A 27,633-nucleotide genomic window follows, 5' to 3' on the forward strand; every position below is an offset into this window, starting at 1 on the left:
AGAGTTGAGAAAGGGCCAGATGTCTGCCCATGGCTTCTCATATCTCCCAACAGCACTGCGGCGGTTTGTGTAACAGGTGGCAGGGTTTGCCCTCCTCTCCCTGCGCCCCGGCATGAGCCACAAATACAGCACCATTAGTCTTAGCACACTTTTACAAACTTGCTAATGAATGTCTCTCTTACAGCCACATGTACCACCTGCTATCTGAAGTATCCATGACTCCCAACAGAAACCCAATAGATTCATTATTGACTGGCTTTTTGTGGCAGAAGAGAAAACATACAAATATTACAGCTAATATTTAATGCAATATTTTACTAACGGTTGTATTATCTGACAGAAGCTCCAGATGTTGTGGAAAAGTACCCATGTGTGAATAGAGCTTGGTAAAAAAATCAAACAAAAGTATAAAGCACTCCATTCTAAATTGTTCCTTTCTTACAGCAGGGTATATACAGAACTTCTTAAGTTGAATTTAATACTTTTTACTACCTTTTTTAATACCTTTTAATAATTTAATTTAATACCAGCATGACTTAAAGCTGCAACTGTAGTGGCATAAATGAAATATCTTTCCAAATGGAATTACATATTGCAGATAACATAGATGTAAGTAAAGCAGAGGGATTAATCAATATATCACAATGGGCCTTTGTCCATAGGTTTTAATCAATGTCATATAGCCACTCTTCTAAGAACAGTTCGGTACGGTTACGTTTGGTTCTCCACTGAGCCTGGAATGGCAGGGCACGATTACAAACCGTTCTCGACAGGGAAATTCTTTGCACAGTTAGACAACTGTGCTGAACTGTTCCGATAGATTCTGTGTGACATTTGTTGCCAAACTCCCACCAATGTTGCCAGATATAGCCGACTTTTTTCAGCCCAAAAGCTGCCCAAAACCATCCAACTTATTAGAATAACATTTCATTGATTTTTAATTGATTTTAATTGAAATTAACCTAGTTACTTTAACTGTCAATTGTTGACCATGCAGCAACCAACACCAGCAGTCACAGAACCACAACATAACCGGATCACAACCAAACACTGCCCTCCTCTCACCCACACACTGTACTACCTATTAGAGTATGCTTTACTTTTGAAACGGGGCATAAGTCCGTCCTATTTGGTGTTTTAAATTCTTTCGAACATAATTAGGTGCTGCTTGTCAATCAGACAACGCTTCTATGTTTGTTCTTGCTGAAAAATTATCCATATACGTGTCATGATAAACCGCTATGAGTTTAACTGCAGGTTCTGTGTGATGTGCGTGCAAGCGAGGTTGTATTAATCATCTTGATGTTATATTAATGAGTCTTTAAATCTTGAGTCCTCCAGCCAGACGTCCAAAAACTTGCATTTTCCCATGTTTAATTTAATTAATGAACGAAAGCGAGCTCGTCTATATGGTTGGGAGCAAGCTAGCCAGGTACCGGGTATGTTTCAGCGCGTGCGAATGAACACTACCTCACATGATATTGCTCAGATACTCTTAACATATAAATAAATCCACACAAATATTAGAATAAACGCCTGCACTTTACACAATTTGAAAATTTATCTTAAAAAATTGGCCTCGAAAATGTAATACCTCATCAGATGACATTTATGTGTTTTTAATACTTTTTAATGCCCTTAATTTTTGTAGTAAATTTCATTTAGGACATTTTACTAACTTTTACAACCCCGCGGACACCCTGTACAGAAACAAAAATATTTTTTATAGTAACCTTCTTCTATCATAAATGTATTTCTGTCACAAATTACTTTATTAACTTAATTTTACACAATTCAATTTATTATTTTGAGATTTGATAAACAGAAACATTAAAAAAAAATTTATAATAGATTTCAATCATGTTTGAGCATGATAGCACTGCTGGATAAAAGTTTGAAATACAGGGCATTCACTAAAATTTACATGAAAATTTGCTATTAGTTTACCCTCAGGCCATCTAAATTCTCTTTATAAGTCCTCAATGTATCATCAAGCATTAGAAGAGAAAACACAATTATTATGGTAAATAATATTAAATTAACATATAATTAAAGTGTTTAGATTCTCTGACAGGAGCTGCAACTGTTGTGTGACTAGAGCTTGCTAAATAAATCAAACAGAAGTGAATATCTAGTAGTACACACTAAATTATTTCTGTTGACTGTATTGATTCAGTGTACTGGCGAGAATGTGAACACAGGCAGGAGAATTATGAGTTTATCTCTGCAGGTGGAGAGGTTATTGGGTACAGGTAAAGTTAACAGGATGGTTTTGACATTGAGTTTTGAGGAAAGGGTAAACACCAAGGCATGGAATAAATTTGAAATTTTTCCCCCCAGTGCTGATAAGACTCAATACTGATTTGTACTTTTGCAACTTATAACTATAGCAAACTGAATTATATGAACTATATTAGTATTATTTATATTATTATATCATACTAATATATGACTGTGGGGAAAAATGTATAAAACATTATAATAAAAATTAATTTATAATAAATTATGCAGAAAGACTTATTGAACAAACTAACTTTTTGAAAGTGTGGGATGACTTTTTTTCTCCCAAGAAGCTTCTTGTGCTTTCCAAGGCTATATCAATTTAACTGAAAACACAGTAAATAAATTTGAAGTTATGTATTCATTTCATAAGACAAGATTCTTTTCTAAGAAAAAAAACTGTATTTTTAAAAATATTTTTAAATATTTTTATTTTGTTTTTTAAACACATTTTAATGTATTTATTGTTAAGGTTTTTCGACCACTTGTACATATTATCTTAGTTGAATACAGCTGTTGCTCAATATTTTGTCAAAACCATGATATATTTTTGTCAGGATATTTTAAAAAACAATATAAACAGTATATATTTGACTTTTTAAAGTAACATTATGGATGCATGATTTACTACTGTACGGTACAATTTCGTATAACTAAATATGTCGCAAACAGTTGCTTAGTAGTTTTGATACACTATACATTGAGATTATTCATTAAAGTTATGTTTTTAAATTATTTTACACAATTTTGGTCAAAATTACTGTTACTGTGCTGATTAAAAGTATAGATTGGAGAATTTACTTAATATATCATCAGGTGTATTTTATTTTATTTTTCTACTTATTAATTAAATTAAATTTATTTTGATTTAATTTAATTTTAAGCCATTGACTTTTTTTTTTTTAAATCACCAATGATAATGATTTCAGCTTGGTTGGCCCAACAATGATGAGAAATAAATACCACATTTATATTAATGTGAACTATCCCTTTAACTACCTTTAAAATATTAACACCATTTCTAATCAAAACAGACTTCTAGTTGATGTTCCACCAAATTGATCATCAATATTATCTAAAATGGGACCACAAAAATATCTTAAATATAACAAGTTGCCTCATCCACATCTTTCGCACGAACATTTGGTCATATTGGGAGCTCCGCTTGAAGCATCAGACCTAAAGTTTCCCCCAGTATCACGGCAGATGGTGGGACAGACCACTGATTCCGCTGCCCCTCCATCTGTGAGCTGTTTGCACGTAAATCGATCAATTTCGCAGGACTTTCTGAACCTCTCCAAAAGCCTGTGGCAGCGTTTAAGCTCCTGCAGGCCAGAGGGAGACCTCAGTTTATCTTTGACCACACAGAGAGAGAGACAGGGAAAGAGTCTGGACGGGGACAACCAATGCTATACGATTTCCATTAATGTCCCTCACAAAACACTTGCTGACACTGGGACAGCAAAATGTCATTAACAATTAAAGGACTGGTCTCTCAGGACTAAACATATGCTCCATCTAAGGGGGAACTATATAATCTTAATTACTTAATATCTTTCAAATATACACTGAAGTCAAATTATTAGCCCTCCAGTGATTATTTTTTCTTTTTAAAATATTTCCCAAATGATTTTTTTCTTCTGGAAAAAGTCTTTTATTTGGGCGAAAATAAAAGCAGTTTTTTTAAACCATTAAAACCATTTTAAGGTCAATATTATTAGCCCTCTTAAGCAACATTTTTTTGGACTGTCTACAGCAGGGTACTGGGCAGCACAAGAAATTATTAACTATTTCAATTTTATTATTATTTGAGTCTGCACAATATTTTATTTAGAAAAATCTTTCATTTTGAAAAAATGACCATATTCTCTAGGATACATGTTGGTCACTTGAGTGCCCAATTGAGCACCAGCAAAACAAGTAAGAAACATACAGCACATCTTTGGAAAGTTTCTTTGCTTAGGGGAAAAGGCCCAGTGAAGGACCCGAGAACTGCCAAGGAATAGATCCGTAACCTGTTTGTCAACCAATCAGGTGAATCCAGCATGTCAAACACAGAACATCCAAGTGCCAAAGTGATAGTCGGCTAGCAATCTGTTAATTAATCATTATGGAATGAATGCTTTTGAATAGTAAAAACAGTTGTTTTTTTTTTCTTTGCAAACTGAGGGGGGACAAGTTCTGCTTAAAACATTGGTTATAATATTATAGATTAAATATATTATTTAACCTTAAAAACCTTTACTAACCACTAATGTACACAAAACACCAAAAGGTTCTTAAGTAAAATAATGAGTTGACTACTGTATGCTTTATTAATCTATGTATACATAGTTTAATTGAATAAAATGATTTCATAAACAAACTGCTATAAATACAATTGAAGTCAGAACTATTAGCCCCTCTTTAAATTTCTTTTTCTTTGATAATTATTTCCCAAATTATGTTTAACAGAGGAAGGTCATTTTCAAAGTATGGCTGATAATATTTTTTTCTGGAGAAAGTCCAGAGTGTTTTATTTTGACTAGAATAAAAGCAGTTTTTAATATTTAACAAATCATTTTAAGATCAAAGTTATTACCCCTTCTAAACTATCATTATACAATAACTTGACTAATTACCCTGACCTGCCTAGTTAACCTAATTAACCTAGTTAAGCCTTTACTTTTCACCTTAAACTGTATAGAAGTGTCTTAAAAATATATAGTGAAGTATTATTTACTGTCATCATGGCAAAGATAAAATAAATCAGTTATTAGAAATGAGTTATTGAAACTATTATGTTTAAAATGTGTTAAAAAAATATTCCCTCCTTTAAACAGAAATTGGGAGCTAACAATTTAGGCGGCTGATAATTCTGACTTCAACTGTATAAAAATACATTTTTGTAGTTTACCAATAAAGCATGTAACTTTAGAAGTAGCATCAAATCATAAATATCAAATGTGATCATTGTTTACAATTAATTAGTATACTTTATTAAGTTAATTACAATTAAATATGGTTCCTATTATTTATGAAAATATAAAAATGCGTTGCAGTGTGCACAGGCATCATGAATTTATTTACAAGGCTACAAAAATGCTAAAAAATGCATTATACATATTTTTAAATGGTGCAAAATTGTAAGCACGCTCACATGTTGATATTCAGTAAATGGCACAATTGTTATGATTTTACTTTATTTTATCTTGTGAATATATATAAAAAACAAAACCCATTTTCTTGCTTTTATTCTAACAGATTCATAAGAAATACCTAATAATAATATTATGCCTTAAAATAATCATATGTTCTTAAATCAAATTGAACATAACATAAAATGACAATTATAAATGCTATAAAATGGTTATTATACTGTAGTTAACTAATATTGTATCTTTATAAGAAGCAGCATTAAATCATTAATGTTTACTACTATACAGTTAATTTCTGTTTACTATTATTTATTAAAATGCATCATGCATTGCAGTGTGTACAACAGGGTTATGAATTTATTTATAATGCATAAAGAAATGCTTTTTATGTATATTTCAAATGGTGTAGGGCGTAATATTTTATGGAGCATGTTTACTTATCATATGCTCAGAAAACTGCTGCATAAGAAAAGGAAAATGACTTTCAGTGAAATATTCAGTCGAGCCATTGATCTCAACTACAGTATAAATAATTAACACAAATTGCTGTAAGATGAGAGGCTAGTTCCTGTTCACCACATGAGTTTAGGTTACCAGCTTTTTCAGAGAAACTCAGAATTATATTATATCAGACAGTTTTTATTTATACCAAACCTGTTCAAAATATATTACAGTAAAATAAAAAAATATATTTTATTAAAAATGATAATTTGATAAAAAAAAAAAAAAAAATATATATATATATATATATATATATATATATATATATATATATATTATTTATATATATATATATATATATATATATATATATATATATATATATATATATATATATATATATATATATATATATATATATTTATATTATATATATATATATATATATATATATATATATATAATATAATTTTTATAATATAATATTAAATATTAATATAATTTAAATAATAAAATTTAATAATAATAATAATAATAATAATAATAATAATAATAATAATAATAATAATAATAATTTAATATTAATATTAAAACATTCATAAGATATTAGGATATTAAATATTCTCTTTAAGTACATGAATATCAATAAATATATGTATTTTAATAATTCTTTATTTTAATATTTTTTATGCTAATAAACATTCCTAAAATGCTTAGTTTATATCTCAGCTTTTTATCTTTCAACTCTTAACTGCCCTGAAGGGCTGAAAGTTCCTGCAATTAAAATCTAAATGATCAATTTCACAAGGATTAACCGTGGAAAAAAGATTTTCATGATAAAATATCACACATACTACAGTCCACTGATACAAATAAGTATCTCTCCTTGAGAATGAGAGCTAAAGGCCTTCATGTATTTATATACGTGATTATATAATGCCTCTCTAACCTCAAGACATAATTAAAAAGACATAAGCAGATTAGGGTATATTTAAAAATCACATATAATTACTTATGCCATTAAAGTGTAATTATGACATTTAGATCTAGCAAATGAAGCTAGTGCAGGTCAGCAGTAGTTAATAATACAAGTTTAATAAAACCGGAATTACATTTCTCACATTCACATATTATAAGCTTTTTTACCTTCAGGGTTCATCCACATGAACAAATGAATTTCAGAACAAATTACAAACCTGATGAAACTAATAATGCAGTTTTGTGGCTTTTAGTTTAAAGTGCACTGAAGTCGAGGCTATCTATTCTATATGACAAAACTGACTATTTATAAAGATATGTGACAACATCTTATTAAATTCTAGATAAATAAATACACAGTCAGAATTATTAGCCCCCCCTTGAATTTTTTTCTTTTTTTTAATATTTCCCAAATGATGTTTAACAGAGCAAGGAAATTTTCACAGTATGTCTGATAAAATTTTTTTCTTCTGGAAAAAAGTCTTATTGTTTTATTTTAGCTAGAATAAAAGCAGTTTTTAATTTTAAAAGAACCATTTTAAGGTCTATATTATTAGCCCCTTTAAGCTATATTTTTTCGATAGTCTACAGAACAAACCATCGCTATACAATAACTTGCCTAATTACCCTAACCTGCCTAGTTACCCTAATTAATAGTTAAGCCTTTAAATGCCACTTTAAGATAAAATAAATCAGTTATTAGAAAAGAGTTATTAAAACTGTTATGCTAAGAAATTTGTTAAAAAAAAGTCTTCCCTTCGTTAAACAGAAATTGGGGGAGCTAATTGGGGGCTAAAATATCTGACTTCAACTGTACATTTCATCAATGCATACTATTAAAGATGTTTTAGTAAAGCTTATAGTAAATCAAAATGATTGTATTAAATTTGTATATACATTTAAGTTTGAATTTATAAACATTAATAATATTTTAAATATTTTATATCAATTATCCTATAAGCCCAATAAAATGGAATATAAATATTTAATAAGCTGTAGTTATTAATAAGAATACCCCAATTCATATATATATATATATATATATATATATATATATATATATATATATATATATATATATATATATATATATATATGTCACTAATTTCTTACCCTTGTTTTAACCTATTTGAGTTTCTTTTAATTTTGTAGTTGAACACAAATGTTCAAAAGATCTTTTGAAAAATGTTGGAAACTGGTAGCCATTGATTCCATAGTACTTTTTTTTTTTTTTTTTTTGCTAATATGGATGTCAAAGCATATTTCAACATTTAAAAAACAAACATCATCTTTAATGTTCGACAGCAAAATAAAAAAGACAATTACAACATCAAAAACTAACAACAACAAAAATTGATGATGTCTCTTCACATCCTGATAGCAATCTTTAAAGTAAGGGGTCTTAATGTGATTTAAATTCAAAAATCCTGTGGAAGCCGTAATACCAGGAAAAGTTCGTCCAATCAAAATGTTCGGTTAGAACAATATGGTAGGCTGTCCAGTCTCTGAGAATACCTCAAACTCATACTTTCTTTTTTAAATTTTTATTTATATATACTAACTGCACTATGAAGTGTACTCTCTGGTCAATGTATGTGATGTATTGCAGTAATGCTATCTAGTGCACGTTCATGCTTTCAGAAGCATTGAATGGTAATTTGGATGGTAGGATGTAGACTTTCAGTGCAATCATGCTAATGTTAGCATTTTACATCTTTAAATTTGACATAAACACAAGATAAGATTGTCCTTTTTTCACATTGAGATGTACATCTGATTAAAACGATAAAAAGTAGAGTGGTGCGTGATTTCGTCCATTTGGGAACTGATTACATTGTTGAAAATTTGGCAGGGCTAACAAAATGGAGGAAGACTGATGAATAGACAAAAGTAGACACACCCTGATAACCCCTCCTGAAATGCTTTCCAAGTGACCAGAAGTGTAGAAAAAGTTTGATAAACAATTATGTTACATCATTTATAACAAGCACTACTACAGTATATACATATACAAATTAAGTAGCAAAAATTTAGTTTTCATGCCAACTTTAAGATGTCTCTCAGGTCCCTGTCACCACACAATTACAAATATGCTACAAAAATAAAACAAGGTTATGAAAAACACACATCCTCTCCCTCCAGAAAGTAGCATAATTTGCTGAAAGCTGCATTAGTTGTGTTGACATATTCAGTCACAGGCCGACTCTGCTTTATCTAATAGGAAAACATCAGAGTGCTCAATCTGCGATCGGGATGCTTACTGTTGTTTTAGGAGGTTGCCTTCTGTGTCACTTACACCTCCTCTCGGTGTGGACGGGGAGTTAATTAACTGCCTGTAGGGCTGCTGCTGTCCTCTGACAGGCACCGAGTTGGACACGTTCAGTTCCAGGGGGTGTTTATTGTGATGAATTAGTTGTGCAGACCACCTTCACAGCCCACTACCAGCATCAACTGTGTCCTTCGTCCATCCGAAATCGCAATGGAAGCTACTACTGCTTCCTACAGTCATAGTGTCATGTAAACAGTGAAATGAAACACAGTCCCAAAGTAATGAAGCACAGTCAGCACTTAAAGTACACATGAAATTGAAAACTAACCATATGATTTTGTTAGCTCACATTGCTATTTTTGTAGTGAACAATTCATCTGTGCATGCAAGCACATTATTTCTCATGGCTGGGCGGCATCATAAAACTCTTTCTAGTGAGTTGTAATATCGATCTATTTTTTCTTCTACTGTTGTTATCCTATTGCTATGTATGTTTAAGCTTTTTTTTTTTCCTGGCACTGTTTGGAACTTCTGTTAATTCCCTTCTCAACCAGAGACTGCTCTATGGCTTTAAAAACTTTTTTAAACTGTATTGTTTAGACCTGTATAATATATATTTTTTTAATGTTAAATGAAGTGTTGTTTACTTGTGGATGTCTGATAACTAGCGCGCTTCCGCTGAGCCAGCTGTGGTAGCTTGGCAACAGAGCCCTGACATCAACACACAGAATTTTAGCACAGCTTAGCATAGTTGTCTAACCATGCCGAGAATTCCGGGTCGAGAACGGTTTGTAATCGTGTCGCGCCATTTCAAGATCAGTAAAGAAACAACGATAACCATAACAAACTGTTCTTAGAACGGTTTGGCATGATAGTGGAAAATCGGCTTTTAAGAAGAAGAAAAAAAAAAACTGTTGGCTCTTGTAATGTAAAACTGAAATCTAAAAATTCACTTCTTGTTTGTTCACCTGTTTATTACCCGAGTTATTGGTGTCAGTTTTGACAACAAATAGAAAAGGCGAGGAGGACATGTCTGTTAGGTTGTAATAACTCTCCCAAAACCCTTGTTCAGATCTTTCTTAATGAAATGCCCACTTTACAACATCCAATCAGCTTGCAGTAGAAGATAAAACAAGCCACGCCCTGTTTTCTCATTTTTATGAGAAATGACTGTACTGTACTGTACGTATTCTTCATATTTTATTATTCAATTTCTCTAGCAACTGCATCAATACGAAGAAAAAACAACAACAACGCTCGCTTATTTTCGGTTCATGTGAACTTTAAATGACGGTGGTGCACTGTAAAAAAAATCTGTTAATTAATAGTTCCAGTATTTTGTGATTCACAAGTGTTTCAATACCTTTTTAAGACCTTCTCAGAATATTTTAAGACCTTATCACCACCTCAAGTTCTAATCAGTATCATACCTTTAACTTAATAAACAGTCGTTAATAACCAGTTGTAGTAAAATAAATAAATGGAGCACAACAATGCAACAGAACTTAGATAAGCTCGAAAGAAACAAAGCTTGAAGTAATATACTACACTGTTGTTTTCAGCAACAGGCTTCAGCCACTATTTAAATTCATCTTTCTCCAACCAGGAGTATGGAAACTTACATTTTCCCATTTTGCCATCTGTTTCGCTACATGTGGAGAGCATCACATCACCTTCCTTCGTTTGTCGCAAAATACATGACAACATCCGGATGAAGAAGCTTGGCCGGACGACCCTGGCCCGAACAAATCGTGTGGATCAAGCACACCGTTGTCAATATTAGGAGGAAAATAAATATATATTTGCTTTAATTATGCCTGAGTCAAACACTAAACAATGCTTGAACAATATTTAAGAACTCAAAAACACGCTTATGACTTTTAATTATTTTTTAAAGGCCTTATTTTTTTACATAATTGATTTATCAACTGTGACCCTGTGGACATTTTAGTAGTTTGAAATAATGTATAAAAATCCTATACAGAGAAATAAGTCCAAAATAACAGTAAATGTACTGGTAGTTTTTACAAGGTTTTTGTAGCATACTATACAACACCAACCAAAACAATCTATCACTCTAAACAATCTAAAAAAAATTTCATAAAAGTCACTTTTTACAATTTTTCAAGGTTAAAAGTTCAATATCAACGTCCCATAAAGCAATTCAAAAGCAAAAACCAACCAACAAACAAACAAACAAAAACGCTAATTTATTTACATTTTTAAGTTTTTTTTTGAGAGACTACAGAGACTACTGCTTAACTTATAGACACCATATCACATCAATTTCAAAGACTGTGGTTTAGTGGTTAAAATAATAATTCAATATATACATTTTGTAACCCGTGACCTGCATTACCATAAGCATGTTTCAGAATGTCATGCTGTCATTGTCAATGATATGCTGTACATTTTTCTATTTTACAAGCTGTTCTCTAATGAACGAGGATAATGGGGGTCTGTGTGTCTGAATGGAATGAGATATGAAGTGCTGCTGACCTACAGAAGACCCTCTCTGTCCTTTCATGAAGCATCGCTCCACTGCAAACTGTCCCTGCCCTTCACCAGCAATCAGTCAAGACACACACACACACCCACACACACACACACACACACACATACACCCCCCCCCCCCCCCCCAACCACACACACACACACACACACACACACACACACGCTTGAGCCAATATCCAGTCCTTTGAGGACCTGAAGGCCAAATAAACATGGGTCAGGATTTATGGTATTATTGCAACGCACTTGCATAACATAAATAGACAATATAATGTACTGTATCTGTGAAGTAATCCCGATGCACTATACATTTATTCAAGCCCTTTCTGATATTAGCCATTTTGAGTGGAAGTAAATTAGATTGATTTAATTAGTTTAAAAAGAACAGTTCACTAGCTGAAAGAAAGAATAATGAATATAAACAAAAGAAATAATACACATGGCATTTAAATAACATAGTAATGAGAGAAAAATAATAAAGTCTACAAGATAATAAAGCGTAAACATGGTTTTCTTAAAATAAAGTGAACTATTTTTTGTAGCTTTTCATTAACAATTATAGAAATAAAATAAATAAAATAATATACAAACAACAAGATAAATAAATAGATAGATGGATGGATGGATGGATGGATGGATGGATGGATGGACGGATGGACAGACGGACGGACTGACAAATAAATAAATAAATAAATAAATAAATAAATAATATATTTATTATAAGAAAATAGAGTGAAGCTTGAATGATAAAAATAAAAATAAGCTTGAATGTTATTAATAAAATACATAAAACATGATAAAAAAATAAAGAAATTAATAAATAAATAATAATACCACAAGCTAATTGTTTGTTAAATAAACATGGAAGTTAAGTGGAATTAACTTTATTTTGTGAATCTTTGTTACATTTATTATTATTCATCTATTATTAGTAAAATAGCCAAATATGATAATATGAATCACAAACAAACAAAAATAATAATTATTATCATTTGAAATACATATTTATTTACCTTGGAAATGCAATTATGCAAATCGTGCTGTTCGAGTGAGTGTTGCTTTAAATTCAAAGGAGATTGTGCTCCAAGTCCATTTTTTAAAAGAGGGGGGAGCTATTAATGCCTATGTGTCAGCATACCTGCAGATTTAAAACTTTAACTGCAGATGGCTGCTTCTTACTCAGGGCTGTTTATGCTAATAAGGAAGAAATTATCACTAATGGGAGGGGCTTTCCCACTCTTATGACATGTACTAAGGGAGAATGTCAATTAAAGTGATTTTACAAACTGTTTTTATAGTGTGATTATAAATAGCAGAGTTAATTCATTTTTAACCATTAGAAGCTGTCTATATTGCTGCCACACAACTGTTTGAATCCATTTATAAAAGTGATATTTGCATAATAGGTCCCCATTTTAAGCTTATTTACATTTATTTCTCAAATCCTTACACTTTCATACAATGCTCCAGTCAAAAAAGAAGTGTGCGTCAGGCATAAACGTCAAGCTGTGCGTGACAACCAAGAATCAATCACTTCTATAACACAAATATTGTATAATAACCAGTGATGTCTCAAATGAATCTCTCACTCCAGACTCCAAGCGCATATTTACATAGTCTGATAGCATTACAAAGAGCGTTTGGGAATCAAAGCAGCGCGTCTTTCATCTTTCTAGGGTTTGTTGTGTGGAAGAAGAAGAGTTAGCATGCTGTGGTCTATTAGCGGTTTCCAGTGAAGCTCGACTGTTGATGAAATCCTTCTTCCTGTGGCGACAAGCTGAGACGTTATTTAGACAAACCCCACAGACTGGGCCAGTACAGCGACTGTCACGGCTGACAACAGACCAACTGCCGCACAGAAAAGACAATTTCCAGCGCTCAAACTGACAAACTTTACTTCTTAGTACTTCTTAAGTCTCTGTAGAGCCGATGAAAGGTATTACGTACAGTACAGTCACTACTTACACTGTAAAAAATCTTGCTGCCTTAAATTTTTTAGTTGTATTAAATGATCTTTTCTAGTCATCTCAACTTACATTAATCAAACTGATTAAACACGTCAGGTTAAACATTGTATAGCTTAAAACATTTAGTTGAGACCTGATTAACGGATTAAAATAAATGAACACAACATAAATAGATTTGTTGTCTTTACTTTTTGTCTTTTTTTTTTTACAGTGTATAACATCATAATGGAGGAAATTGCACTTTTTAAATATATGCTAATTCCTGGCTAAATTTACACCTGGTATCGAGGTGTGCTTTTATTGTCGTCAATCTGATCACAATTGGATAACCCAGGGTTGCCAGGTCCAAGGAAATGTTCCAGCCCAATAACAACTCAAAACCTACACAACAGCAATGAAAAGAAACAATTTTCCTCCACCTTTTCCAATCAGATTCAATTGGATTTCCAACAAAAGGAAAGGTTTACCATATATTTTCTGGCTATATTTTGTGGGTCAAATTTTGTGGGAAAGCTGTACACTTGGCAATGCTGGGATGATGAAAAATTCAGGATTTTGAAATGTTTTGAGCTTGTCCACATTTCTCCACAGCCAAAGAATGTCAAAAAAGATCAAAGGTCAAATAGCAAAATAAATAAAATTTTTATGTCAACAAAATAAAAAATAAACAAAAAAGGAATACACATGACTACAGATAACATTTTTGAAATATAACCGCATTTGTGAACTGCTAGATTTCTGAAATACAGGTTTGGGAATTAATTACTTCATGTAAAAATTAATAAATGTGATCAGTTTACTGAATCAATTTAATTTACGAAAAGCAAGATAGATCGATGGGATTTCAGTCAACAAAATAGCGTACGATTGGCAATTTTGCATGATAAACAATACACAAACCCTTGTAATGAATGATTATTTGAACCTCTCACGGGCGATTTTGTAAGGTATACCTGTCCAACTGCATGTTAACGCAAATTTTTAATCAGCCAATCACATGGCAGCAACTCAATGCATTTAGGCATGTAAACATGGTAAGGAGATAATCTGCTGCAGTTCAAACCGAGCATTAGAATGGGGAAGAAAGGTGATTTAAGTGACTTTGAACATGGCATAGTTGTCTGTGCCAGACGGGCTGGCTTGAGTATTTCAGAAACTGCTGATTTACTGGGATTTTCACGCACAACCATCTCTAAGATTTACAGAGAATTGTCAGAAAAAGAGAAAATGTCCAGTGAGCGGCATCTTCTGATGGCTATTTCCAGCAGGTTAACACACCATGTTATGAAATGTGAATCATCACAAACTGGTTTCTTGAACATGACAATAAGTTCACTATACTCAAATGGGCTCCACATTCACCAGATCTCAATCCAATAGAGCACCTTTGGGATGGTCGAACGGGAGATTTGTATCATGGATGTGTAGCTGAAAAATCTGCAGCAACTGTGTGAAGCTCTCATGTCAATATGGACCAATCAGTATCTTGTTGAATCTATGCAACAAAGGATTAAGGCAGTTGTAAATGCAAAGTGTCCAACTCTGTACTAGTAAAGGTGTACCTAATAAAGTGGCCAGAGAGTCTACTTGTTAATTTAGAATAAATGTAGACAACCATGTGTATAAATGTTAAAACTGAAGATAAAATATATCTATTTAGAACTGATGGAAATAAGTGGGAAATAAAATAATCAGTATATACTGTATTTGTACAGGGGCGAGGCAGTGGCGCAGTAGGTAGTGCTGTCGCCTCACAGAAAGAAGGTCGCTGGGTCGCTGGTTCGAACCTTGGCTCAGTTCCCGTTTCTGTGTGGAGTTTGCATGTTCTCCCTGCCTTTGCGTGGGTTTCCTCCGGGTCCTCCGGTTTCCCCCACAGTCCAAAGACATGCGGTACAGGTGAATTGGGTAAGCTAAATTGGGTAAGCTAAATTGTCCGTATGTATGAGTGTGTGTGTGAATGTGTGTGTGTGGATGTTTCCCAGAGATGGGTTGCGACTGGAAGGGCATCCGCTGTGTAAAAACTTGCTGGATAAGTTGGTGGTTCATTCCGCTGTGGCAACCCCGGATTCATAAAGGGACTAAGCCGACAAGAAAATGAATGAATGAATGTATTTGTACAATACAAACATTACTCAAATTTGTTTTTTGTTTTTTATCAGTTTGAGATTCTTTTTATCATTTTGAACACAAAAGAGGATATTTTGCAGAATGGTGGAAACCTGTAACTATTGACTTTCATAGTAGGAAAAACAAATACTATGGAAATCATTGGAGGCCAACATCCTGTAAATATCTTCTTTTGTGTGCAACAGCACAAAAGAGACGCATCTAAACATCAGGTGTAAACAGAAATGTGTTTCCCTTGTCTACTTGTGATACCATCTACCATTTATTCTTCTTCAGAAATGTGTGTGGCACAGTGCAGATGTAAAATATGGTAAGGGAACAGAAACATGAGGTCGTGATATAACAGGGATGGATGTGTAAGCTGAGGAGTTAAGATCAAAGTATCCTGGATGTGAATGTCTGCCCAGAGGATTGGAGCAGAGAAACCTCCTGCTTTACCCAGCATGCATACTGATGTATTCCACACTAAACCACTGCCTTTAATGGACACACTAAATCCCCTGGGAGATCCAGAGGGCGGAGACAGATTTACTAGACATATACAGTACAGACAGAGCAGCAGCAATGAATTCTTCTTCGTCATTACAGTGGTTATGTTTGCAAGGGAATACTACAGCATAGTACAATTGTTATTAACTATATACAATTAACTTTAACTTTTTTTTTCAGAATGCAACTCTAAATTGAATATAATCATTTGTATTTACTATACACTGCACTGAAACATTTTTAATTGCATGCAATGTGCAATGGTGAAAAAGTATATTTATATTGTATAAGCACTCACCGGCCACTTTATTAGGTATACCTGTCCAATTGCATGTTAACGCAAATTTCTAATCAGCCAATCACATGGCAGCGACTCAATGCATTTAGGCATGTGGACATGGTCAAGATGATCTGCTGCAGTCCAACCAAGCATCAGGATGAGGAAGAAAGGTGATTTAAGTGACTTTGAATGTGGCATGGTTGTTGGTGCCAGACAGGCTAGTCTAAGTACTTCAGAAACAGCTATTCCCTATTGGGATTTTCAACCACAACCATCTCTAAGGTTTACAGAGACTGGTCTAAAAAAGAGAAAATATCCAGTGAGTGGCAGTTCTGTGGGTGCAAATGCCTTGTTGATACCAGAGGTCAGATAAGAAGACGACCAGACTGGTAGCAACAGTAATTTAAATATCCACTCGTCATAAACAAGGTATGCAGAAGAGCATTGCTGAACACAGAATACGTCCAACTTTGAATCGGATGGGCTACAGCAGCAGAAGACCACACCAGGTGCCACTCCTGTCAGCTAAAGACAGGCTTAAATTTGCACAGGCTCACCAAAATTGAGCAACGATGATTGGAAAAACATTGCCTGGTCTGATGAGTCTCAATTTCTGCTGCAACATTTGGATGATTGGGTCCAAATTTGGTGTCAACAACATGAAAGCATGGATCAATCCTGCCTTGTATCAACGGTTCAGGTTGCTGGTGGTGGTGTAATGGTGTGCGGGATATTTTCTTGGCACATTTTGTGCCCATTAGTACCAATTGAGCATCGTGTCAATGCCACAGCCTGAGTGTTGTTGCTGACTGTGTCCATTAAGGCTGTAACGATACACGATATAAAATCGAAATCGCGACACTCAGATCTACGATCCTGTGTCGCGGTGTGATAAGGGAGAATCGCGACACACCCCGTGACTACCTTTCCAATAACGTCACGTGGGTGCCTGCAAACGTTGAGCTAATTAACACTTTTTTTCGTTCGACATTACAAGCACTGCTCCGTTTAAGCCCTCGCAATATTTAGCCGCGAAGAGCTCGCACGAAGCTGTGTGTGCTGAATGTGTCAAGAATATCAAAAACAAAACCAACTTAACCCCGCTTGACAACCGACAACGCCAGAAACATTGCCAATGCTGTCAAAGCGGCCGGATTTTCAGCGCATATACGATGCTTTGCTCACACTGTTAATGTGGCTGCGCAGAGGGATGGGCATTCACCAGATGTCAGGTAACTGCGCAAACTTTTCTGTAACCGTGCTGTGCGCTTTCTGTTTGAACCTTTGGGAGTGCTGACTGACAGGTACAAGATGCATGACCGTACGTTCACACCGAAAGCGGCGAGAGCGTCCAAGGTCGCTCTGGCCGCCCTGGCGACAACGCTGTCTGCCTTCAGCTCCGGCGGCGAGAGCGTCAAAACTCGCTACATTGATCTCGTATTTAAAGGAGCCGTTGCAGCATATCAGTTACATTCCTGCATAGAAGGCATGTTTTTAGCGTGAAAATGTTGCGCACTTCTTATTAAATTCATAAAACAATGGAAGATCAAGTTGCGTGTGGTGTGGCTTTGCTCTATTTATCCAATATGTGTCCATATGTCTGAAATATCCTGAAGCAGCAGTACTGTTTTGTACTGTCACATCGCGTGAGATTCCCGCTTTTTAAAGATAAATTTATATAACATTAATGAACATCAGTAACTCGCCAGTAACTTATTTAATGTATGTTCCTGTAAGAAAACATTGTAAATAATTGGAAATCCGGCGACCGCAATAATCAAACCCTTGGGAACAACTGTGGTCGGAACCTAAGTTCACAGGTCTGTGTTCCCTGAACTGCTATCAAGCGGTGGACGTCTTCATTCTGATTGCTTGCCGCCGAACCGCGTCATAGCACATTACCATAAAGTTGACTTCATTTCAACTCTCCTCGACGCTCACGCCGGCGAAGACGCGCCGCGCTGCTCCTCGCCGCTTATCGTCGCCTATCGCCGCCGGCTCTCATTGAAAATGAATGACTTCCGGCTACTTTGACGCTCTCGCCGCTTTCGGTGTGAACGTACGGTGAGGTCAGAAAACACGACGAAGCTTTCAGTTAAAATAAACACAGTTTGTTTAGAGATAAAGGTATATGGCTCTGCATATAATCAGTCTATCTTGCTGAAGTTTATAGCCGTTTCGCTTTACTTCAGGATGCATTAACACCGCTCTGAAGGTCTAATCGCTGTTTTAAGTTATCCAGAGCTGTATGAATATACCAATCTTGAATATCACAATAGTATTAAATATTACAATTGTAACAACACAGACAGCAACACTTTTGCACAATCGATACCCAGCTGATTCAGTCGTTTCATGAGAGGACCACGCCTCTTCTTTTTTCCTTGTCAATATAAAGGCAGTGCGGTGCGCCTCGTTTTCGGCCACTTGTTTAACTGCAAGGCATACTTAATTTGCGGGATGATAACGTATAACCCGTGCCTACAGACACATTTGCCAAAGAAGCAAAATGGATGAAGAATATTGCTGTTTGATACAGACCTGTTGATCCTAAACCAGCGCTTATGTTGACCTGGATCTGCGTAATAAACGCAACAAATAGGCTTTACTTTTTATTTTACAGCTTAAATGTACGCAGATTAATGCAATATCATATTTAAACAAACTGTTTACAAAAAGTCTACATATGCGCGCGTGTTGTTGTCTTTTCATCAGGCAGCGCGCGCACTTGAACCGCGAGGGAGAGAGAGGAAACCATAGGCTATATCAGGACATATTCTTTAAAATAATGATTTCTATTAAAATGAAAAAGGTTTTGTGATTTATAATAACAGCGGGGCATTAAATAAATGCATATTTTCCGTGGAGCGGGCAATTTGAGGAAGTCAGCTATTTTTATTTGACGGAAGAAAAAAAACATATGATTGGAAAAAAAGCCTATGCCGGTTATTAAAAAGAATCAGTCAGTATTTTCGTTTTGTAATGTAAATTAATTATTTAAGTGAAAATAATTTAGGGCAGTCCTATTTATTTTATTCATTTTATTTAGATTATTCTGCTCTTCTGTGCTAAACACTGCAGGTGCGTGAAGATGCTCTGTTGTTCTGTTCCGCTATTAATATATAAAAATAAATCAGTATTTTAAAATGCAATATTTAATGTGTCAGACACAAAATAGACACGTCAATTTGTTTAATATAAAATTAATAGTAATCTGACCAGTTAACGAGCGGCGGTTGTCGGTTAGCAAAATTAACGAAATGAGCATCCTTAGTAGCTATTTAATTTACTTTTTCTATGTAAGAGAACTTGATTGAAAAATAATTTTCAACATGCTTGAACCATCTACACAATAGAGTTTAGTTCTGTTTGGTTTTTCAACAGTATTTTGTTACAAAGAAAACAGAAGTGATATATTTAGGCTATTTATTTTATATATGGCTATTTATATTGTTAATAATTTGCATAGTTAATATTGTTCTTTGATGTTTAGTTTATAAAGATTTTTTCAAATGTTATTTAATTAAAAACAGTTTTAAAAATCTTTTTTTTTCCCCCCACACGAAAAAAATTAAATAAAAAATCGTGATACGAATCGAATCGTGGGTCAAAAATCGTGATACGAACCGAATCGTGGGTTTGGTGTATCGTTACAGCCCTAGTGTCCATCCCTTTATGACTAGTGTACTCATCTTTGGAAGGCTACTTCAGGAAGGATAACATGCCATGTCATAAAGTGCAAATCATGTCAGACTGGTTTCTTGAACATGACAATGAGTTCACCCTACTCAAATGGCCTCCACAGTCACCAGAGCATAATAGATCACCTTTGGGATGTGGTGGAGCGGGAGATTCGCATCATGGATGTGCAGCTGACAAATCTACGTGAAGCTTTCTTGTCAATATGGACCCAAATCTCTGAGAAATATTTCCAGTACCTTGCTGAATCTATACCACAAAGAATTAAGGCAGTTCTGAAGGCAAAAGGGGGTCCAACCCAGTACTAGTAGGGTGTACCTAATAAAGTGGCCGGTGATTGTAGCATTAGTCACATGATCTTATTTTATTCACAATATTTTTTTTTCTTTATATACATACATATTCACACACAGTCTAAATTAATTTTAAGAAATTGCAACTTTAAAAATAATCTAGTAAAAGAAAAGGAAATAAAAATATGTTTAAAAATGTCTCTGGTGTTATTCATTGAGGTTATTTTTAAAATGCAACACTAAAAATTGTTCATCATAGACTGCACTAAATACATAATATTTCAAACATTAAATAGTATGCATGATGCAATAATGAAAATTTCAAAATGCAGTATGCTAAACAGTTGTCAAGATGACCTCAATATGTCAGACTGCATTTAGCTAGTGGCATCTAGTTTTAGTTTAGTTTTAACTAATGTAACCTGCATTTGAGTAAAAAAGGCATATTAAATTACAACTGATATTATTATTATTTTAAATCTAAACAAAACAAAGAAAAAAGAAACCAAAATCAATGTGTTTTGTGCAGCAGATAGTATTACACATATATACAATTCAAAACTATCAGGATAGCATCTCGTTTCCACTATAGATCACATATTCCATGCATACTCAAATGCTGTACACTATGCATAGTGCACATACTGCAAAAGCATATTATGCAGTACATAGTAGTACAGCCTTACGCAATTGGTCGCGACTCCAAAACAATGGAATGACACAACAGGAGACTTGCCAGTTGCAGTTTAGATCCATGTCTGTCTAGTGTACAATCACCTTACAGCATTTTTCCGACAGAAACCGCCACTATTGATCTCATCCGAGTGGAGTCCTTGATTACTAATATGAGGCTGCTGCAATTAAGAACCCGCTTGTTGAAGTTCAGAGGCTATAATTTGCATGCTAATATGTAGCAGAGGCTAGAATCTTCTTTTATAGTGTCTAAAAATCAACAGTGGCCTTTAAACGTAATTGCATTCTTGATACAGAATGTGTTTATTACCTTGTTAGCCGGGAATGAAGTATTGAAGAGTGGCAAAACAATACTATTTGAGGCTAGATTTTCAGAAACGGCCAGCATGATAGTCTTAGATTGTGTATTTGGAATTGTGCTTGTGTGCCTGATCAATACTCATTTCCTTTGTGCTTTGTCAATTCCCAGAGCCATGTCAATTTTCAACCAGGCTCATTGGAAAAATGTGCATCTACTGTATCTAAGCTACACAACACCTATACACTACAGAACATACAACTGACTGCAGTTTATATGCGAGATGAACAGTAAAATGACAAGAACTTTCACTCTTTTGCACTCAAATTATAATTACATTCCTTTTCACTCATATTATAATCATAGATGCAAATTGAGAAGCTTAAAATAGACTACGGATATTTCTACAGGTTCAGTTTGTACACTAGCATACTACCGTATGTTTTGAAAATGTCATATTCAGTGAGTGTTTTAGTTGAAACTGTCAAACATAATGATTGTTTCACTGGTGTAATATTGATTAGCCAATAATAGCGGTAAGCAAACACACAAGAAACCAAACAATTTATTGTTCTTTGACTATGTCAATCAAGCAATATTGGGTTGCCGTGCAACACAAACAGATAAAAAAAATCTATATGCATGTTGATGTAGCTTCATATCTTTCACGCAGGGTTGCCAGGTCCAAGATAAAAATTCAAGCTAAATCACAACTCAAAACCCACCCAAAATGAATATAAAGTAGTCAATTTTTACTCTGTCCATTCAGAGTCCACTGCTGGATTCCCACAAAGGGAAATCTTTACAATAAGTTCACTGATATTTTGTGATACACTTGTAGATGTGCTAAAGAATTAACTAACCTTACTTGCATTAAACAACAGTACCTGTTTCAAATGTGTTTATAACAGATGCTCTGCTCATATGTGACCTGCTATTAGACATGTATTTGCTCAGTTACAGTCTTTGGGTTGCCAGGTGTTAATTTCAGGATCAAAATCCTTTAAAAGCAAGTCACATTATAAAAATATCACCCTAAAAACAAACTTTGCCTGCCAACACTGTTTTCACATAACCTTTAAATGCCTAATTACAGTTGTATGCACACACACACACACATATCTATAGCGATGCAACAATTAACCACTTTTAATTCCTCACAGTTAATTAATCTTAAAGGTTTCTCAACACAAGAATATGGAACAAAACTGCCGCAACTAAAAGTTATGGCAACTGTGCTCTAGTTGAAAGATCCAAACTTGTACACTGAGGTTAATACTATTAAAAGTATTACTATTACTAGTTAAAACTAAGGGCCATTTACATACTGCATCTTTTACGTGCACAAGTTCGCTATTTCCAATGCATGCGCAGCGATGCGCTTGCACTTTCCAGGCACACCTAGTGGAGAGCATCTAAACTTATACCGCAAGTGCACCACCAATCACGTGACAAGAACTAATCGACTTGGGATGCGCTTTCCGAACAAAGATGTGTTTCGCGGCTGAACTATCATAGTACGATGCATCGTTTGAGAAACTGAACTGTAAAAATACTTTGAAAGCAAATTACGCCTAAGACTTGAGACTAACTTAAGTTTTTTTTTTTAAATGTTAGAATGTTCTGATCGAATAGAGCATAAGAGGCAAAACTGGGGATAGAGCACAGCCATGTTTCTAGCTACAGCTTTAGAGGTGTAGTTGCAAGCAAACAAGTTTGTGATCAAATTTGTGAATGTTCGTTAGACGATGGATTTGGGAAATGCTTAATTAACTATCTTTGTAACAATAGAACTTGCGGTCTTAGTTGGCTAATGATGGTTTTCGGAAACCCACCTCAGCCTATTTATTTGTGCAATGAAAATACCAAACAATTTTGTAATAGTTGTTTAAAAGTGCCTCAGCAGCTTTTGACTACTTTTTAAAAGGGAAAATAATTAGCTAATATGTAGCTAATATAATTTTTACAAAAATAGTAGTGTTTTGAAATTAATGAATGCATAATAATCGTGATAACTGTGAAACCGTGACTCCGTGATTCGATATTCCTTACGACTATAATCTTACGACCAAAATCTATCATTGCATTCCCACCCATACTATAAAAGTCAATGGCTAACGGTTTTCATTATTTCTCAAACATATCTCCTGCTGTGTTCAACAGAAGAAAGAAACTCAATTTTTGTGACAAGTGAAGGGTGAGTAAAGGATGAAAGAATGTTTAATTTTGGGGGAATCATCCCCTTTAAAACTCATAAAAACAATTTAGTTCCCACATGCTACCCACAGTTTTATGTTGGCAAAATGAAGAGCTTCTTAACAAAGTCATTGCTAGTCTTACCATTTTGCTTTCATTTACAGGCCCGAGCTCATGCTTCCACACTTTAATATTCTTTCATTTCATCTTCTTATCATTGGCTTCACTGCATGGCTCATGCTAAGTCTGATCTCATAAAACCAAGATTGAGAGATCTCTGAACGCTCCACCCAACTGTTTGAGTCCAAGATCCCGCGGGATGACCGGTATTATTTGTAGTTGTGCTCTAAGCCTGACATGTTATCGCAATCCGTGGTCAGCGGCAGTTAATGTACAGGGACGTCTCGAAAGCCCTCGCGGTAATCACTAATGTTTATCAGATCCCGTCATCTCCAAAGCTAATTAAAAATCATCAAACAAGGCTAAACAACAGAGCTAATTAACAGGACACAGAATAACAACTCTCCACGGACGACAGGCTACCATGAATTTTCATACAAACTAGCAGAGCCTTCATGAGACTTTTTTCAATGCACTAGCGGCTATGCTACTATGCTAACACATACTGTGAATGAAACCAGGGCCTGTCAATGAAACTGAGCTGGTAAGACTAGCAATGACTTTCTTAAGAAGCTTTTCATTTTGCCTTAATTAAACTGTGGGTAGCATGTGGGAACCAAACTGTTTTTATGAGTTTGTTATGCTAAAACACACACACACGCACACACACACACGCACAAAGAAATTTAAGTTGCGTTTGTTAGCAAGCTATATTGTGAAAAGTTTTCTAGCATGTAGCAATTTATTTTGCATGTAGCAATTTAGTCTATCTTCTAACTAGTTAAATTAGTTGCTGATCCCTTATTTATCAGGGGTCGCCACAGCGGAATGAACCACCAACTACTCCAGAATTTGTTTTACGCAGCGGACGGTCTTCCAGCCGACCCTCTCTCTGTGACACTCTCGCTGCCTTGGGTGTGAACTCACAGTAATGACAATATGATTTTCAGTGTTCAACTAAAGATTTCACAATATAAATAAATATTGGTTTCTCTTAAGACTTTCTGTTTTAAATGTCTGTTTAACAAAAATAATTTTTTTCAACACATTTCTAGATATTTTTTAAGATACTAAGTATTCAGCTTTAGTGCAATTTAAAGGTTTAACAAGGTTAATTAGGTTAATTAGGAACGTTAGATAATTAGGCAAGCCACTGTATCATAATGGTTTTGTTCTGTAAAATTTGCTTAAGGTAGAGGTCTGCATTCCTGCGTTGGTAACTGTGGTGTAATTTGAACATGAGGGGCCGGTCTAACAATATAGCATTCCTGAGATATAGAAAGAGAGAGCGAGCATGCGCATCCGCCGTGGTGTGCTGTACTGTGTGTGTGTGTTTGTGTGTGTGTAAATGAGAGAGAGCACGCGCATCTGCCCTTGTGCTGTGTTGTGTGTGTGAATAAGAGAGAGAGTGCGCACCGGCCGTGGTGCTGTGTCGCTTGTTAAAGGCTGTCTGGACTCTGTAGCATTTTACTAGGTGTTTTTTTGAGAGGCCCATTTTTATCGCTATACATTTTACAGTCTTCCTTGGCCCAATATGTACCTGCTACATGTAGATAAATTATGCTGGTATGCTATATGAAACACAATTGGCAGTTGGCAAATTATTGAGTGGACATGTTTGTAAATCTGACTTTGAAAAAGTAATTTCTTCACAAGCTACAAACGTGATACTCATGTCTCATCAAAAATGGACAAACAAAACTGACATTTAGCCTACAATCCTTTCACAACCTACACTTTTATCTGTAATCTCTCTCTTTTGATAGTACTTAATTTTATTGAGAGATTTTGAAAACCAGATCACAATTTAGTCAGGTCAGGTAAAAAACGGGGCGGGTTGGGCTGCGGGTGAACAAAGGTTGAATATACAGCAGGAGCGGTCGTGTGCGGAAATAAACCTAGCGGGAGCGGGACTAGAAAGTCCCACACAGATCACTAGGTTAAGGGAGCTAATAATATTGACCTTAAAAATGATAAACGATTATTACAAATAAATGAAAACAGCTTTCATTCTAGCTCAAATAAAGCAAATAAGACTTTATAAAAATAAAATATTTATAAAAATATTATGGGACATACTGTGAGAAATTTCTCGTTCTGTTAAACATCATTTGGGATGATACTTAAAAAAGAAACTAATAAATAAATCACAGAAGGGCTAATCATTTTGACTTCGACTGTAAATAATTTCTTTAATTTAAAATGTAATTATTGTGCATTTGTTAATATTAGCAGCATTAGCTATCTACATTTAAGTTCAGCCAGCCAGTACTGTCATTAGGCCATCAAAGAGAGCTGACAGAAAGTGAATGATGTGGTGTTTAAAAAGAGAAAAAAAGCATGTCATTCAAATTCTATACTTTATGCTCATCCATTTAACCTGCCACTGTAAATTCCAGCACCATACGACATGTCACACAATCAGTGGCTCGGCACCCGACTGCTCCACAGCGGGGGGAATCTGTGTGTTTCTTCATTTTCCATTTGAGTGCTCCATCAGACACAGGAGGTCCGCTCTTACCGTAGCCACAAAGAAGGAGTGTCACAGAACTGCTGTGGCCCAGTCATAGCAGACACATCTATTAAACCAACACGGGCGTGTGTTTTTCAGCAATCAGCTCTACACACTGCTTTAGAGGGAGAGTGACGATTTGCATAACCTGACACAAGGCCACACAGTAAATGTGTGTGGAGAATAAGTAAAAGAGATGCACCAACTGACAGCCAGAAATCAGAAGCTCCAAACATATGACTGACAACCAGCTTTTAGTTTGTTTTTATGCAGCCAATCTGTTACTTACCAGCAAACAAACTGCACAGCAGTGATTGTAACATCACTGGCTCATTGAAATACATGCTTCAGCCTACATGTTTGTGAAAGTGCAAAAACATATTTCAATATACAGTTGAAGTCAGATTTAATAGTCCACCCTATATTTCTTCCCCAAATTCAGTTTAACAATAAGAAGATTTTTACAACCTATTTCTAAACATAATAGTTTTTTATCATTTACTACTAATAATAGATTTATTATATTAATGACTGGGCAAGTCATTGTTTAACAGTGACTTTGTACTGTTGACAATCAAAATATATATATATATATATATATATATATATATATATATATATATATATATATATATATATATATATATATATATATATATATATATATATATATATTGTTCAACGGGCTAATAATATTGACCTTAAAATGGTTTTTAAAAAACTAAAAACACATTTTATTTTAGTCAAAATAAAACAAATAATAAGAAAAAAATTATCTACAATACTGCAGAAAATTCCTTTCTATGTTAACCATAATTTGGGAAATATTTGAAAAAGATTATTTAAAAAATTACTAATAATTTTGACTTTAACAGTATGTTTGACCGCAGTTTTTAGGTACATTTTTTGGTTCTTTTCAAACTAAAAATGTAAATACCACAACAATATGTTTTCTAATTTCTGTGGAACTTATATACAATAATAATAATAATTTTGTTCTGATATGAGCTATAAGCCAACATTAGACATAATCGCATTATTGCAATTAAATTACTGCTGCTTGTTCAAACGACCTGTTTAAAATGAGCTGAAACAACAGAATTCTTGTAATTTCTTTGGCCAATTCATTTGTTTTATGTTCAATCCACTTAAATTTGTAAACCATTAAGTTAACCTAAGCGTTTTGTGTTGGGACAACATAATGGGATTGTGTTCGTCCAACTACATGTTTTAGTAGTTGTATGTATGGATTTGTAGTTCCCAGCATGCTTTATGTGGGATTGAATTAAGAGAGGGATTTGTTGACAATAAAATTAATCTTAGGTGGGTAAAGTTAACATAAA

The 27,633-nt window shown here is 34.3% G+C and overlaps 1 protein-coding gene across 4 annotated transcripts in view; it reads right to left on the bottom strand.

Annotated features, from left to right (window-relative positions):
• The window catches only part of iqsec1b (IQ motif and Sec7 domain ArfGEF 1b), a 347,358-nt gene that overhangs the window by 189,562 nt on the left and 130,163 nt on the right, over positions 1-27,633 (bottom strand). The gene's annotated exons all lie outside the window — the stretch shown is intronic.

This window comes from Danio rerio, chromosome 11 (assembly GCF_052040795.2).
Source record: "Danio rerio strain M-AB ecotype USA chromosome 11, GRCz13ab, whole genome shotgun sequence".
NCBI lineage: Eukaryota > Metazoa > Chordata > Actinopteri > Cypriniformes > Danionidae > Danio > Danio rerio.